The sequence below is a fragment of the Tigriopus californicus genome, chromosome 11 (genome assembly GCF_007210705.1).
Source record: "Tigriopus californicus strain San Diego chromosome 11, Tcal_SD_v2.1, whole genome shotgun sequence".
NCBI lineage: Eukaryota > Metazoa > Arthropoda > Copepoda > Harpacticoida > Harpacticidae > Tigriopus > Tigriopus californicus.
Genome location: NC_081450.1, coordinates 11,916,712 through 11,926,649, shown reverse-complemented (window position 1 = coordinate 11,926,649; position 9,938 = coordinate 11,916,712). Strand labels below are relative to the sequence as shown.

Genomic DNA, 9,938 nt, shown 5'->3' with positions numbered 1-9,938 from the left:
GCGCAAATTTCTTTTCCCGGCAGAAATTGGTTGATCTTTGAGGAGTAATTAGTGGGCATGGAAACAACTACCATAATGATATTTCTTTGAGACGCGTGACAGGTCACCGACAAGAACCTTTGCTCATGGATTACAAAAAGATCTGAAACACGACAAGCGGAAGGAAATACAAGTGCCCATATCAATTTCAAGAGAGACATAGCAACTAGACTTTTACGACATGCAACGAGATTCTCGATATGACCCAACTTAGCATTGAATTGCGAGGCCCCCCTTATTTGACTGATTGTTGATGGGTAAGCCATCAGGTTTGGGACTTGATCCGACTGCAATAAATCCAATGTTCACCCTGGACAGCACGGACAGGCAACCGCAAGGCAACCCTACCATTATGGCTCAAAGACTAGCATGGATCCCCTGGACGATCAACAATCACAATCACCTGTAGGAAAGCCATGGCTGTTGAAGGTAATGCCAATCCAACAGCAGCAGCGACAGACACAACAACAGCAACAACAACATCCATGTCGATGATGATCCCCTTGGAAGCTAACACAGGGGGATCTCCGTCGTTTCGTTTGGAAGCGGATAGTACCCCTATTATCAATTCTGCACTCCGTTCACTTTGCCGTCGCAATATTCTGATTCAGCTACCTACGTAGCTGAGAATCCTCTTTGTGAAGATCTTTAGACAGCAAAGCAATGTAAATACGCTAAGCAGTCTTCGTGTGGAGTTGCATATTTTGTCGAGGTAGAAAATTACAATGAAATGTGATTGAAAATTTACTTATGTATATCTTTAAAAAAGATATTTTAGAAGTTGGTGTGTTTGTATCATTTGTTCACGATAGACAACCTGATCGTGGACCTTTAACCACATTTTGCAAATAGGCTAATTGTGTGACCGATCAACCGATTCTACAAATGCACAAAATTTATTTCATATCGGACAGTTTTACTTTGGTTGTGCTCAGGACCCCAACTTTAAAAACCATTATCCTCTGGGTCTCCTCTAGTGGATTAGATTACCACAGGAGATCTGACTCATTCATTCCGGACCATGTTTTGCATTTGAGAGGGCATTATTTTTGACCCATTTGTTTGATCGAACTTAAACTTGAAATATGTAATTGTAGCACACTATGACAAGTCTCACATGTGGGAAAATTCAATACATTGCTTCTATTCGGAAATTTTAGCTTTTAACCTTAACTTTCCTCACTCATACCTTAAATGTCATTATTTAAAAACTTGGGCAATACAACTGATATTTCTACTAATATTAACAGATAGCAGCCTACAATTTTCCGTCATGTAAAAAATTATGTTACAGACGAAAACTGAGTAACTCATCTCTCTCATCTTTAGGGCAACTTTAGATTCGAAATATAACTTGAGCCCCAAATACCCACTCTAGAACATAGAGCGCTCCCTCCTAAAGCGCAAGCAACTTTTGCCAGGGCACCTGTGCGCGACAGCTGACTTCCGTGCGGCGAGTCTCTTGTCTCTAGTCTGTGGATTCTATGATCCTCTCTGCTCCTTCTCGGATAGGTTCAAAGCGGCTTCCTTTGCTTCTTGCCACAGTAGTTGCCTTGGATCGAGCGTGCTTTGGAAGTTTTCGTAATCTTTTCTTTACCCGGCCATCAGTCAATGTTGAGTGCAAGTGTAGTGAAGATCCCCGTCATTGTTCACGCCGTAAGGCAATCATAACAATAAGAACCGCGACTAATATTCATTCATGTTCCACATACATACCGTGTTCATCTTGACTTGAGTTAAAGGTTTTACAGTGCATGGTCCCATTTCCTCATTTCAAATCTACGGTAAGCCGAACAGGTTCATTTCCAATTCGCATTTGGACTTACGATAAGATATTAATAATAGACCGGGCTAATCTTGATGGATAGTCCCAAATTCCAAGTGGTTATTTGATCCCTTTAAGCGTTGTATTTGCAAAAGGAGCTCGTTCACAAAAAGACAAATAGGTCTATCAATATACAGATAAGATAGATATAAAAGAGACTCCATTAAAGCTAACCAGCCATCTCTGACCACTTAACAAATCGTGAGTAGTGCCACGTAAAGAGCACCATTTTTTCTCAATACGAATCAGAAAAATCAAGAAGATACCAAAGCATCTTCTCGAGATCCTATCTCTTCTTTTGGATGCGGAGTTGTCTCGTAATCTTCACTACAATTATCGAGCAAATCAACCATAAATCTAACATTGGCCATGCTTCAACCGTTTCAACGAACCCACCGAATTGCTCGTACAAAACATCGTAATTCACCAAAAAAAAAAAATGTTCGATTCCAAAGGAATTCTGAGAGGTATGTTGGGATGTCTGTTAACACCATCTTATTTATGAGACACTGTCAAAGGAGATATAAAAATAACTCCCCCAGAGTAATTTTTATGACCGCGGGATTTACCCCAATCGAAACTATTCGAATTGATACACGAAACCAGGTTTTTATGGACTTCTCATGCACAGTTGAATGAACCTTGTTCGTTGTTCAAATTGGATCTGATGCCTTTGATTGCCCAAGTGTCACATATCTGCCTTAAAAGGGTTGCATTGGACACGTGGGAAAGTGATTCGACGGGTCATAGATTTCATCCTTGGTGTGGGATGGCCAATAATTGGCCCGTAACACCATCACCGAGTAGTCACTTCATATGCATGTGGGAAGACCGGGAATATCTACCTTTGAATCGTGCGTTTAGCTGGAATGGTCGGAACAAGCACTTCTGATGAAGAATTGCCATTTTCCCAAGTTTGATGCCAAACCTATTAAATCTCCCCTGAGTAGCTTCACTCTATCTTATTCCGTCCATGGCATGTCTTCTTTCATTTGGAATTCAATGAGTGCTGCTGCCAAGAGCGATTTGTTCTCGTTGGATGCTTTGTTTTCCAGCTCGTGCAAAAAACACATACACATACACACACACACACACCATAGCTTATATTTTGCATGAGCCAAATACAACACAAGTATCGGATTTGGTTCGCGAATGTTGTGTAATAATGTGTGACGACGCTTTGAAGTCGAAAAAATATCACGAGATCACTACTTCTGTTCACGGTGTATGGCTTCGTAAAAGATGATCCTGGAAATCCAAAGCACAAACCTGTCATAATCCAATGATTGGATCGGGAAGATAAAATAATGATTCCAACCAAGCTCCTTGAACAATGAATCAAGGAGGCAGACATTCAGTATTCATCGACTCCGGAACCCGAATCCCAAGCGGTCAGAAAACCTTCAAGTAGATCAAAAAACCCAGACGCTGCTACCAATTTGACCAAACTGGATTGTTGGGATTCTGGAGGCATTGAGCAAGAAATCTGGAAAGGTTTTGCCAAGTCATGTTCCACAACTCCGATTTGCCTTTTGAGCCAGAAATTTTGATTCACAATGTGAGCTGAGCACGAGGTGAGACATGCAATGGGATTAAGGAGTATATATACCTATAGTGCACTGCATGCAATGCGTTGCTACAATGGAACATAGTGCCCTGTCGGTGGTTGCAGATGCATGCCTTTGGATACTTTTTTGAACCTGTCATGATCCGGAGTTTGGGATCTTCAGCTCGGTGATTACACATTTAATCTAAGAGTTTTGTCAGCAGAATCAGAAGCCCCAACGATTCCACAGGCGTCCAAGCTGACGTCGAACCACGGAACGAACCAAGGCATGATGGTTCAACCAAGTACAATCAAATCAGGCCCAATCATGGCTGCTATTACGCGAGGAGTCCACCACGTCATGACTCCGTTCCATTTGGATAGTGATTATGATTACACAATACCAAAAACGACCATTTGCCATCCGATCATCAGACAATCCTTGACTCTATCCAGAGCAGGTTTGGTTGATTTGGTGAGCTATCCTATGAACATATGAACACGTGACTTCATAGATAGACACTGCTTTGCTGCATACAGTAGGGAGGTGTATCTGGACGAACGAAAAACACCTCTGAAAGCGCACAATCATTTGGATCGTTAACTTGATCATCCTCGGAGTTCGACTTGTTGCTTGGCTTACTTTTCTGACTTCATACCAGGATGATCTCAGACTCATTGTGTGGAGTTAAATTCAAGTTTTTGAACGAGAAATTGGGTCGGGAGCAATCTGAATGTCACGTCCCAAACGGCCATTTTGATCCGAAATGTATTTTAGCCAATGAAAAGGGATTGCAGACTGAATGCGGATCTATGACAGATAACATTTTCTACGTAGACTTGTCTCAGATCATTTTTTTGGAAATTGATGAGAAAAAAAGATGAGCAACATAAGGTCCTAATCGTCTAATTTGAGATTTGGAAACTGGCGCTGTGTGGTCAATAATGCAATACGTACTCTAGCAGATATAAATACCTCAATGTCGGCATTCGAGAAAATTCAGAGCCACTATCCAAACCGTGGACAGATAACATGACGTCTATTAGACTGTAAATCATTGCCAAAGGTTCAAATCATGGTCCTGTTTTCGGTCCAAAGTCAACAACCCATCCACGAAATTGTCCCCCTTTTTCCCCCTTCAAGAAACTGAGCAGTGTTGAGGCTCCTAATAATGATTATTATTAGAGCATGGATCATGTTGTTAACCCTGGACAATTTAAAACCGATTCCACTTCGACGAGGATGACGGACACTCTCTCGAATATTCTTTTCAAGACACTGAAAACATTCAGTACTGGAGATGGAGAAGCCTCGAACACTCTCAGATTCTCACATCTCGGTTTCGAAAAGGGTTCCTTCTTGGCCTTCGATCCGCGATGTTGAGTCGATCATGATCTGGCAAATTGGCTCCGATCTTCCCAACGTTGAAAGAAACAATGGCCTAGACTTGATCGTTCCTCGATCGAACAAGGCCTATGAGTGAGTTGGGTTGAATGTTTTGGAAATGGAAAATCTCTCCAACCCTGTGATATGTCCAACCATCTTGCTGCCAAACGCCCATTGAACCTGTCAATCAAGGAGGCAAATCCAACAACACCAGGAATGCCAATAGCCCCACAGGCAACTTGGGTTGGATATTCTGAAGGAGAATGAACTTGCATAACAACCTATTTGACACACCAGAAATCGAGGGCGACCGAACGAATGGTGATGGAATTGAAATCATGGCTTCGCCTCCTCCGTGGATGAACCCATTTGGTTGTTCGTGGTTAAAACTGAGGAGGTGGAGGAATCCGTGTATTCCATCATCCATGGTGCACAGTAGCTAAGTGAGAAAAATCATGGAGAATAACAAGGCAGAGGTGATGTGTGGGGAAGAGAAATCTTTGAATCCATAATTCCTTCTGAGCTAGAAATTCTCCACGGGAAGCCTCATTCGCTCAGTCACACACCATCACTCGGGAAAAGAAAGAGGCTGGATGGCTTGCATGCTTGCTTGCTCATTTCAGGGCAGTACCAGGAACTTAGCCAGACACCCACTAAGGGAACCATGTTCGTCAGAGTTTCCGAAGTTGGGTGGTACATACAGTGTATATTCGCAGACTTCTCAAAAAGATCACAGTTATAGTGGAGTGAGCTTGAGATTAACAGCTTCAGGATGTTTTGCTTTCAAAAGGGGGCATCTAAAGTATCAAAATTGAGGTTTATGACAAGGTTGCGTGACTTTCAAGAAGAAAATCCGGCTCTTAATGCTTGAAAGAAGTATGAAATTAGACTCTGTCTCAAGTGTAGACTTTTCGCAGGAGTAAAATTTCCATGGGGAAGGTGGGAAAACATCCCAGATCAAAGTGTACCCCTCATGCTATCCATGTCTATCACCAGAATCAGAAACCACGCGAGTTCCATTCCGATTTTGAAGTCAGTCAACCGCCAAATCTGCCCGTAACTTTCGTGATTGAACTCATTTCTAAATGGTTCGAATCCGAAGGAGGTGGATCAATTTCTCCTGCCAATCGCCATGGCAAGGTCTTCGATTCCATGCCACGGCACGGTGCGTGGAATTGGTAGTGTTGAATTCCATGCACTGCATTACATTTCACACCTATCTCCATCATCATCATCCTCATCCTCATCTTTCTTCTGCTTCTCGCCTCATGGAGTTGCCTCAATGCCCGACTGGATTTCTTCCAATCATCGATCTTGGCAATAATCATGCTCGCACCATCCACAAACCACAAACCAACCACAAGCCGAAGGATCTTTTTTTACTCTCGAGAGACTTTTGTGTTTAAGTCAGCCTAATTGACCTAAATCTGCAAAGAATGTCTAGCAAGATCCATCCTTTCAAGCCATGTGGATCGAATAACGAGCCTTGATTCACACTGTATCAAGGTATTTGATGCGTGCTATTGAATACATGATGGATGCTCGTCAAGTCCATGTGACATGGACATTGTTGATAGTGTTGGTACAATCGCGATGGTGTGCTCGGTTCAATCATCCGATCTATTGTGATGCCACCAAGTTTGTTAGTTGTACCGTATTGTACCTGAACAGACGGAGTTTGCTGCTGGTCCATCCAAATTCAGATCTTCGCCAGATAGCGGAACCACAGCCGTTGAATGGCCCTTCAGAAGCTAAAAAGTAGCAGTCTCCGGTTGCTTTTGGCGAGGACGTCTTCAGATGGCCAATCTATCCGACAGCCAGGTTTTGCTGAATGGGAGAAGATCGACGGGAATGCTAGAAAAAAGACAGCCATGGCCATGAAAGAGACTTTAATTAATTATCCAAGAAGACCCTTTCACGGCCTAGTGAGCACAATGACTGCCTCATGTTCGGGGGTCATTTTACCCGTCCGACGTTTTATGATGCCATTCTTGTCTGGCTTGGAATTGATGAACACAAATAGGCCTGGAAAATGGGCCTACTCGGTAGGTGGGTGCGTACCTGAGTGAATGGGGTAGAGTGTGTGTGAGAGATGCTCATTGTTCTAAGCAGTCGTGACTGATAGTCGTCTCCTCAGGGGCTTACATTTCGTTCGTCATGAAAGCTCATTTGAACACCAGCCTCACTTCCAATTCCAATGGCATTCCGGGGAGACACTTGGGGCAGACTGGCTATTCAATAGCACAAGCCTAAATGGGCCCAGCGGAGAGCCCCATTGCCATTCTTGAGGCCCTGATGGGAGGATGTGCGAAGAATTGTGTCTCTACCTCATCTGGCCGAGTCTTGCCATGTTCAAGGGATACAGGGTGCGGAGAAGGCAGTGGTGTCAAAGTTGACCTAGTGGGGCATGCCTTGAAACTCGGGACCAGAAAGAAAGAGGTGAATCCCATGAAGCACCCGGTGCGTTCAGAAGGAGCAATCAGTGAAAAGGAGTTGAGTGTAGTTAATCAACGTGGCTTTTGTGCCGGATGATTAGCATAGAGGATTGTGAAGCAGAGCTTCTCACTTTCTCTCTACTGTATCTGTCTCTCCGAATAGGAACGAATGTACTGTACGAGTATGTTGTGCTTGGACTGAGCCGAACGACCAAGAACTCTGCTGATGAACAACGCAATTGAAGATTCCTTTTGGTCACGATGAATAAGACGAAAAAAGCGAAACCACGGAAAGAACGTCCACCTACCTATCTACCCGACGTGCTACTCAAATGGTTGGAAAATCGGGATTAGCGTTTAATCTGTCCATAATTGAAAATTTCAAAACCTTGACGTGTTCAAAGTCATTGGCCAAAACCACGTCAAGTTTCAATCCTCTTCGAGTTTTTGTTCTTGCTCGGCGCGAAATGATCAAATTCAAATCAATAACTCCATGGCCTCAGGTAGATATGTCGAGATTTTCGACAGGCGAACGAGCTGGAGAGAATCCTAGATCGGTCAAAAGCCAGAACCTTGAGATCGCCGGCTCCAAAGTCCCAGATGGCGGTTGAGAACTCGAGGAATCCAAGTGTAATCCAAGTGAATAGTAATGAGGAGAGAAGACATGTTCTTGTCCATTCAGCCGACATTACTGACTGGAGACTTGGGTGCATTTCAGATGGTTGGCCATGGTTTTGATTGGTGGGTTGGTTCTATGTATCGGTTATCCGTTGTCCCGGATGACGTTGAACAACGTTGGCGTCGTGGTCAAGTCGAATTCAACCAGCGAAGGTACACACATTCACCAAAGAGATCGCTGGTTGGATGGATAGTTGATAATGGTTGTAATTGAAAACCAGCTGAACACCACCACAGCAGCATCTTGACTGGATCATTAGCCTCCATTGGAAAATGAGCACGTGTGTCGATGAACATCCATGATCAATCATTACGATCTGCCGCTCAGATCCTGGGGTTGAATATCCAATGGAGATTCCAATGGACCTGGCATCACGGATCAGCGATTTAAACCCCTCTGATGAAGTTCTCCCGATTTGGTGGTGCTTTTTGTGGCCGACTATTTTCGTTGGGGCGAACCCTTTTGGGTGAATATTCCTTTGTTTACGAGAACCATCATCGACGGGTTTGCCACCCTCTGTGACCAGAGCAGTTGAAGCCATTGAGACGTGATTTGTTTCGATTCCTGAGTGTTGTCCAAAGCAGGTTTGGCACCAATCCTATCCCTGCGACTAAAGGATCTATTGAGAGCTAGGCTGTTGTCCACCTTTGACTGAGGGCGGATTTACAATGCAATCTGTGGAATTCATTTCCCGCCGTGATTAAGGGTGGCTTTTGAAAACATTTTCAATGCGTTGCATTTCCAGAAGGGTTCGTACTTATTCGTAGATATTTGGAATGGGCGATGCTTTCGGCAGATCTGGAAATAGCTCGGCGAAATTCAAGTGCCGTCATATCCTGGATAGTTTGCACTTTTCCTCAATGGCTCTGTGGCCTAGGAATATCTAAACGACCTGGAGGGGAAGCTTGATGAGCGATAATGAGGCTGATACGATCTAAGCCGGAATATGATGAGAAAACATCCAAACATCAATCCGATAATACATGCCCGCCACTTCAGCCTTCAAGATGTCTCAACAAACTCTGGCAAACCGAATTCGAAGGCACTTCTGGTGGTTGAAAAAGATCCGGGGGAGGCTGTTGAATTGCCTGGAGAAGATAATCATTTCCATGGCCTCCTGACTGACGACGATCCGAATGAGCAAGCAAGTAACCAACCAAGCCAGCAATGGTACGGAATATCGTAGATCGGGTGGTGATAGAGGTGGGGTGAATTTCCTGCCATCGTCCGTCTGCACAACAATGTAGTACACAATGAACAGTGCTACAATGCACGAGGTACGTAAAACCATTTCCTGTGGATCTGTCGGGTGCCATGCTCCTTCTATCTCTGGAGGTGCCTTGTTTTCACTCATGCACCCTCGAAATGGAGATCTTCATTCATTAATTTGCAACGGATCTTTAGCTCCCCACCTGTTCATTGCTCTCTCCGGACCTCTCCAATATCGTTGCATTGGATCTCGGAAGAAAGCAATAACAACATTCTTAACGTTTTAAAAGATAAACCCGAGATGCCACAACCCACATCACCCCTCACAACTCTTCTACTCTAGAGCTGATGTTTTTCCTCAGTCCTCAGTCATGGACAGATCTGTTAAGATCAAGATCTTCGGGACTTTGTCGCTGGTCTATAAAATCATGGGAAAAGGAAACGAATTATTAGCTCGGACCCAACAACAACTACAACCTACTAACCACCAGATATGTTTTTTTTTCTCCATGGACGGCTCCCCAGTAGTTGGGTTGGCGTTGTCGTGGTTAGATTTCCTGGCACGCTATCCATCTAGTACTTGTAGTATACCATGGATGATGTAGCTCTTGCATTGCGGTCGGCTACGCAAGGTTGTGTTTTTGCCGTTCACGTCAAACAACGAAGACGACAGCAAGTTTGAACGCCCCTTTGGCCATGTAAGAATGGGAATGACTGGTTGTGAATGCGAGCATCAAGTGTCTCCATTCAGCTGTGCTTTACGTTTGGTGGACGTCTGAGGACCGGGTCCTACTGACTTGACAATGCGGCTTTTCAGA

General features: G+C 44.0%; 1 protein-coding gene across 1 annotated transcript in view; it reads left to right on the top strand.

The window, feature by feature from the left end:
- Window positions 1-1,489: 1,489 nt before the first annotated feature.
- LOC131891176 (uncharacterized) overlaps window positions 1,490-9,938 on the top strand; it is a gene marked incomplete in the record, with an annotated part of 26,220 nt that continues 17,771 nt past the window's right edge. The window contains 1 exon segment of the mRNA XM_059240701.1: window positions 1,490-1,823.